The 8,138-nt window shown below is 43.2% G+C and overlaps 1 pseudogene; it reads left to right on the top strand.

Annotated features, from left to right (window-relative positions):
- Nucleotides 1–286: 286 nt before the first annotated feature.
- On the top strand, nucleotides 287–2,077 carry LOC147666126 (uncharacterized; annotated as a pseudogene).
- Nucleotides 2,078–8,138: the final 6,061 nt, after the last annotated feature.

Raw genomic sequence — 8,138 nt, 5'->3', positions numbered from 1 at the left:
AGCCCCTCCTAAACGCGGGAAAACGGGTCCATTTATCCCTTTCCAGCCTCCGGTTCCTGAAGCAGCATATCGGTACAATGTTGATAGTCATGGTATGAATGGGTTCAATGTTGTAACGCAGAACAGATTTGATTCACTCTCTGGCCTGGAGGCGTGCGATTGACGTGAGGAATCTGATTTACAAGTAACAGAGACACTGGATGAAATGGGACATGAGGAAAGCACACGGGCAAAATTAAGTGGAAATAATGTAATTTCTTGGAACATTGCAGGATTGGGTGCCAAGATGGAGGATTGTAATTGGATTATGTACATCAAGCAGTTTCAAGTTATCTGTTTGCAGGAGACTTGGTCAGTTGAATGTAACCATTTTTTTGGAACGTTACAAAGCATTTTATGTTCCTGCAATAGCAACAACTAGGGGAAGAGCAAAGGGGGGAATGGTCACGTTCATCTCTCTTGCGTTATCGTGATAAATTCGCAGAGCTATTACAAACAATTCTGGTATTATCAGTCTAATTTTAACGGAAGATAACTGTATGTCTGGTTTGGTCAATTTTTATAATGCTGTCAATCTATGCTCAGTTAATAGTGAGATATCCGCGCTGAATGTTTTTATTAGAAATTCAATGAGGGATTGTATCCACAACCTTATGATATTGGGTGATTTTAATGTTCATCCTTGTGGGGATCTTCTTCTGAAAAGTATCTCGGATTTGCATTGTCCGCGCTTAGAGGGTATGCATTTGGAACATACGACAGAGGGGGAACTTTTTAACGATCTTCTTAATGACTTAGATCTAACACCGACCATGGCATTGACGGACCCTACAAAGTGCTTTGAGATTCCATCTTTTAAGTGGCATGGTAGGGGAACTTTTATTGATTATGTACTAATAACATCCCCAATGCAGTCCTTTGTGGATTCCTTTGCCATTGAACATAGTGAATTCAGTGATCATAATTCACTCACTGTCCACTTGAGGGGTCCCTAGACAGCTAATGCTGGCCCAAATCTCATCTCCGGTAGGGTAAGCACAACTGATGGGAGACGTCGTCTTAAATGGTCTAAAGTTACCCTAAGATTTGTTGTATACAGATATTAAAACCATCTGCGCTGATGAAATCCTGGCATGTACACAAGAAGGCCCACAACCGAGGAAGGTTCTTGAAGCCTTCCAAAGTTTGTCGGCCAAGGTAACACAGCTATTGTCGGTCCCAGCAAAGAAATTTGAATCTGTGGGACCAAAGTGGTTTAATCGAGATTGCTCTAAAGCAGCCTGAAATTTAAGGTTGGCACTAGCAGCTAAACCGAGAATAAAGGAGACAGTTCAACTGTGTCGTAAATACTATGAATCCACTATTACCAAACACAAGGAATTCCTAAGAGAGGAGGCATGGAGAGAGATTCTTGACCCTTCCATTTTGCGGTGTTGCTCTAGATTCTTGGCGATAATGAAGAAACCTTTCCTGGTCCAGGTACCGGGTGATGGCCTGGAATGATACATATTGAAGGAAGAGTGGGAACAACACTTTAAGCAATTATATTGTAGCCCGGTGGATGAAAGGCCTATTTCCGCTCCGAGTGTTAATGGTCAGCTGATTAGTTTTTCTAGGGGTGAGGTTATCGAGGGTATTGAGGGACTAACAGCTGGGAAAGCTCCTGGTCCCGATGGGATTGCTCCTGATCTATTTAAATCTGAGCCAAGTTTTTGGGCACCTATTTTAGAGTCCGTTTTTAATGCTGCATCAAAATATGGTTGTCCACAATCATGGGAGGTCTCTACGATTGTCCTGGTCTTTAAGGAAGGGGACAAAAGTAGGCCACATTGTTATAGGCCTATTTCCTTAATAGACTCCATGGTTCAAATCATAGGAAGAGTCGTACTGCAGAGACTTTCTGATTGGACGTCGGAAAATAATATCATGTCCATCAGTCAGTATGGGTTCTGTAGTGGTCGATCTACAGTGACGCAGTGTCTTAACCTTTTTCTAATACTTAGCAAGTAGACTGTGGTTCAAAGGGGCACCATCCACCTCGCCTTCATGGACTTGTCCTCAACCTTCGACTGTGTAAACAGGGGAAGGCTCTGGCAGTCCATGAGAGTGAAGGGTGTAGATAGTGGAATTGTCAACTTCCTGGCCGATTTGCATAGCAATACTAGAGCAAATGTGAGCTACTCCCAAGATCTGAGCACAACAAATAATTTTGACATCAGGAAGGGTCTTCGCCAAGGGTGTATCTTGGCCCCCTTCCTTTTTAATTTCTATATTAATGACCTTGATAGTGCGTTGCAGGATGTACAGGCTGACTGCCCTAGAGTTGGCAGGCGGGGATTCCTGTACTTTTATATGCAGATGATGCGGTTTTAATTTCCAGAACTGAGATGGGCCTTCAGGCTTTATTAAATGCTTTTAAACTGTTCATGACGGATAGAGACCTTATGGTCAACAACTCAAAATCATTCGTCATGCAAGTTGGCCAACAACCAAGCAGGAACTTTTCCTTTAAACTTGATGATGAAGTGATTCCTATAACAAAGACATTTTCGTATCTTGGGGTCCTTTTTGACTCTAAGCTTAATTGGGGTCCTCATCTTACAAAAAAGAAAGGGGAATTGGTCAGGGTTAATGCCTCCATTTTCAATTTTGCATCAAAACTGGGTAAAAAAACCTACCAGTGCCATGTTGAAACTTTATAATGCAAAAGCGGTAGCAACTGCTACTTATGGTAGTGAAATTTGGGGGTACATTGCCGGTGAGCAGCTTCAGATTGTTGAAAACTTTTTCCTGAAGCGTATCTTGTGCGTTCCTGCAGGCACACCTAATCTCCCAGTGCATGAAGAGTTAGGGATGCAATATCTAAGTGACACTTTTTCTTTACGCCCATTGACCTGTTGGCTAAAACTGTGGTTAAATCAGGATATACCATTGACACATCTGATTTTGAATGATTATATGACCCAGGACAAGGCAATGGGCTCCCCTTGGTTAAAATATGTGAAATCCAGCTTTGCTAGTCTTGGACGCTCGGAATTGTTTGAACACCCGAGTAAGATTGTTAAGGGCGATCTGGAGGTAATTAAACGGGACTTCCTCGTGGAAGACCCAGAGGGAAGAAGCGGAACTCCAGAAACAAAGCGTGAGAAAATTTGTCATATTGAAAACGTGTGAAACTGCAGAGCCGTATTTGTTGGGCTCACTGACCAGCATGAAAAGTTCCTGTTAACAAGGTTCCGGTTAAATCTTTTCCATCATCTGCTGATTAGACCAAAAACTGATGTTTTTAATAAACTGGCGGTATTTGCAAACAAAACAGGTGACGGACCGAATGTGGATCAATGTCACACATTCACCCCAGTCCAAAGATCTGGGCCCAAATCCATCGTTTTTTTGCACTCCACGCCACCCTGGGTTAGACAATGGCGATATGCAAATCAGCCCTGACCCTGTGCCCCATGGGAACAGTCCAGTCCGAACTACAAAAGCCATGTCCTTCCCAGAACGGAATCAAGAATCCGAGGACAGGACCGGTTTCGAGGTAACACCTCTCATCAGCCCGGCTAGCTTGACTCCAGTGGTGTGGAGTGCCTGGGACCCACGTCTGAGCATCCCCAGCGCACTTATGGCGGTATTTGCAAACAAAACAGGTGATGGACCGAATGTGGATCAATGTCACACATTCACCCCAGTCCAAAGATCTGGGCCCAAATCCATCGTTTTTTTGCACTCCACACCACCCTGGGTTAGACAATGGCGATATGCAAATCAGCCCTGACCCTGTGCCCCAAGGACATGGCTTTTGTAGTTTGGACTGGACTGTTCCCATGGGGCACAGGGTCAGAGCTGATTTGCATATCGCCATTGTCTAACCCAGGGTGGTGTGGAGTGCAAAAAAACGATGGATTTGGGCCCAGATCTTTGGACTGGGGTGAGTGTGTGACATTGATCCACATTCGGTCCATCACCTGTTTTGTTTGCAAATTCCGCCCTAAGTGCGCTGGGGATGCCCAGACGTGGGTCCCAGGCACTCCACACCACTGGAGTCAAGCTAGCTGGGCTGATGAGAGGTGTTACCTCGAAACCGGTCCGGTCCTCGGATGCTTGATTCCGTTCTGGGAAGGACATGGCTTTTGTAGTTCGGACTGGACTGTTCCCATGGGGCACAGGGTCAGAGCTGATTTGCATATCGCCATTGTCTAACCCAGGGTGGTGTGGAGTGCAAAAAAACAATGGATTTGGGCCCAGATCTTTGGATTGGGGTGAGTGTGTGACATTGATCCACATTCGGTCCATCACCTGTTTTGTTTTTAATAAACTGGCAGCACCCTGTGGCTGCGACGGAAAGTCTCCACAGGATATGCTGCATTTTATATTTTTATGTAGATTTTATGAATATCCACGCAAGCGCTATCTGGTAAATCTTTTAAAAAAACGTAATTTTATCCAGATAAAACCGGCATTAATGTATTTACAACTTTTGCAATGGTTTTCTGAGATGAATGCACTTGTCACTTTGTTCTCGCTGTAAAGATGATACTGTACTTTATAACTTATGGCACTTTATGAAATGTGTTTACAATGTATGTGTTTTAATTGTTTTAATGCATATGTACTTTTATGGTTTTTGTAAAACCGAAATAAAGTCTTTTTTGATTTGATTTGATTTGATTTGGCTGTAAAGTCTGGATACAGGGAGATGTCAGATCCCTCGTATTGCAGGTTCTTCTTGTCGCGGGCTAGTCGGAGGGCCGTGTCCCTATCCCTGTAATTTAAGAGCTTGGCAATATTGGGCCGTGGAGGGGCTCACAATGAACATTGGGGAGAAGGCATTTTCTCCCAGTAGTGTGACCAGGAGTTTCTCGAACTTTTCCATGTTGCCCGTTGGCGTCGTCTCCGAAACCCCCGTGATTCGTATGTTGGAGCGTCTCGAGCAGGCCTCTAAATCCTCCGCCTTATCCTGTATGCCTTGCAGTAGCTTGCTTATTTTCTTGTGATCATTGTCAAGTTCCGTTTGGGCCTCCTCTACCTCTGTTAGGCGTCGCTCTGACATGTCCAGACGCTCCGCATGTTTGTCTACGCGCTCCACCATGCGGTCCATTCGGTAAGTGAGGGCATCTATTTTAGTGCCTATAGAGGCCATACTGTCTTGCAGACCCTTCTCCATCGATAATAGCAAGGTTTTGATATCTGAGTAGACCGAGTTCTCTGCACTGCCCGCTTGGTGTCAGAAGCTTCTCTCTGCACATGACAGAGGAGGAACACAGGGTATAGGCGAGATCTGTATGAGGAGAAGGGTTTACAGAGGGTCAGAACTACCTTCCCAACTAGTGAGGACCAAATCCCGATTTACAATCTTTCTCGATATAACTTGACCAGAAGAGAAGAAACCTTATTAAGTAAGGATTTGTCATTTGTATCCGTGCCTCTGCAAGACCCTGTGGATACCAAAACAGAAGCCCTACAATTTCTCTGCAAGGTGAGTCTGAAATAATTATTTTCTTATACTGATTCACTAACATAGGATAATTTTACAGGCCTTAGAAATAAATCCAGCTTCTCCCCAATCATGCCTCCCAAGTGACCTCATCTGGAGAAGTAGTCCTTAAAGAAATAGATGATTTGAACAACAAAAACATTAGCTTAATTAATATTTGCAATGGATCGGAGACAATAGCCCTGCAGCAACACTGAGAAACAATTTGTCATCAAACCAGCTGACAAAGGGGGAGGAATCGTGGTACTGAAAAGTGAAGCCCACGACCAGGAAATGTTAAGACAATTGAACAACCAAACACGTTATCGCCGGATCAAGAGACCCAACTTTTAGTCTGTCTTGAAGAATCGGGGAGACTACAAAAAAAAATATGAATGAAGACTGCCTATTTCCTCACTAAAAAAAGACCCCTGCATGCCATTGGTTTATACCTCCCCCTAAATACACAAAAGTATGGACACCCCCCTTGTTTGACAGATCATTTCTGCCTGCGGGTCCTTAATTGAATCCCTAGCACACTATGTTGACGTGTTTCTTAAACCTTCATTCTAGGCAACCGACACGTATGTTAGGGACTCCATAGATTTAATCAGTAAAATAGAGGGAATGGAGTTCAGTGAAGAAATCACTATTTTAACAATCCCTGATATGGTCACTATACCCAAACATCCTACAAGTGGAAGCTATTGCTTAGGGGAGAGGATGTGGCCTCACGGCTAGAGCTGCCGACTTTGGAGTATTGGGAGCATAAGTGTCGGCTCAGCATCCTTTGATTCTGGCCAAATCCCTTAATCTCCCCCTGCCTACCAAAAAATGAATGTGTCCTTGTGTAACTTAACTGGTGCTCATGTAAAGTGCTCCAATACCTTTGTGTCGAGTTTGCGCTATATAAATCTGCAAAAACAAATTTGCAGTAGTCGGTGTAGTGATGGAATCGAGAGTACTACCCCACTAGGTACCCACTGAAGGTTTGTTGGATTTGACCTCCATTTTCCTACAAAACATTTTTTGTTCTTTCAAGAATGAGCTTTATTTACAAGTAAAAAGCATAGCGATGGGCTGCACTTTGTCCAAGAAGTGGTGAAATGGATGTATGGCATGGCAACCCCTTTTAATGAAATGAATGAAATGAAAATGAAATGAAATGAAATGAAATTAAATGAAATGAAAATCGTTTTTATTGAGCGCTAACAGCTGCCCTGAGGCGTCCAGGCGCTAAAACTACCATCAGTGCTCTGAACAAAAGATTCCATCAAAGCGTTGTTTTTGGCTCATTGATGACATTCTCATCATTTGGGAAGGATATTTGGCAACAGTATAAAATGTTCACAAATGGTTAAATCGTCGTACTCAGGACTTGACGTTTAGAGTGACCCATGCTAAGAATAAAATGCATTTTCTTGATCTATCCATTGAAATAAGTGAGGGTACTATTTGGGTCAGTCTCTATACCACAATTCCAGATTCAATTTTACTAGTGGTGTCCCAGTTCGCTGAAAGAAAACCTGCCCTGTGGTAATTTCCTCAGAATCAGGACAAACTGTACTTACAGGAAAGACTCCTTCCATAAAGCAGACATTTTATGTACCACACTGAGTGAGACAGGGTATCCCAGGTAACGGATTAGAGCTTCCCTTAAATGAGCATGGTATATCCAGTGTGAACCCATATTGGTACTAAAAGACAAAGTGACAACAAACCCTTTTACATGCACTAACGTACAATCCGAAAGCACATAAAATTAAGCGCATAATTGAAAAAACTGGAAGTTGCTTTCGAATCTTAAAATCCCTAAACCCCTTTTTCTTTCAAAAGAGGGAACAAAATGGAAAACATTATCTGGTAAGAGCACCTAGAGGCATATTATCAAGGGGGGTTATCTCCGCTTTTTTGGATTTAAAAGCCAAGAAAGCGGAGATAAAATTATCTCCCTATTACCTAGCTGTCGCTAACACCAGTTAGCGACAGCTAGTAGGAGATAGCGACCATCTTGGGGCCCACTTTGCATGTCAGTGATATTTATCACTAATGACATGCAAAGTGGGCGTGCCAAGATGTTAGCAACTGGAAACAGTCGCTAACATCGCTATCTCCTATTACCATCTTTTGGAGATATTCGCGCTAAGCGCGATTATCTCCAAAAGCTAACACCTGCCCTGAGCAGTTCTTAGCCATGTTATCCAATGGGAGGTGGATAACATGACTAAGAGCATTAGCTCGGTAATGCATGAATATCGCTGACTTTTCAGCGATATTCATGCATTGCGGACGATTTTTATCGCATTTGCGATAAACCTTGGTAATACCAAGGTTTATCTGCGATAAAAATCGCTGCAGCTCAGCGATAAAATTTTGTCTCATTACCAAGCAATAGCGATAATTATCGCTATTGCTTGGTAATATGCCCCATAGACCTTCTGATGGGCCATAAGAGATACTGGCCATGCTTGGGTTACCCTCTATAGCGGGCCACTTCAGGTGCCAAAATTGTGCAGCATGTACATTTACCACTCACTGCAAAAGTGTGACCTTACCTGGCATTAAAGTGAATCAGGCCACATTTTCCAACTGCAACCCTAAAAATAAAATTCTCTACATCAAATGCCCATGTGAAAAAAATATATATTGGCCAAACCACACA

The sequence above is a fragment of the Lissotriton vulgaris genome, unplaced genomic scaffold (genome assembly GCF_964263255.1).
Source record: "Lissotriton vulgaris unplaced genomic scaffold, aLisVul1.2 SCAFFOLD_1952, whole genome shotgun sequence".
Lineage (NCBI taxonomy): Eukaryota > Metazoa > Chordata > Amphibia > Caudata > Salamandridae > Lissotriton > Lissotriton vulgaris.
This window is presented reverse-complemented; position numbering and strand designations above follow the sequence as displayed.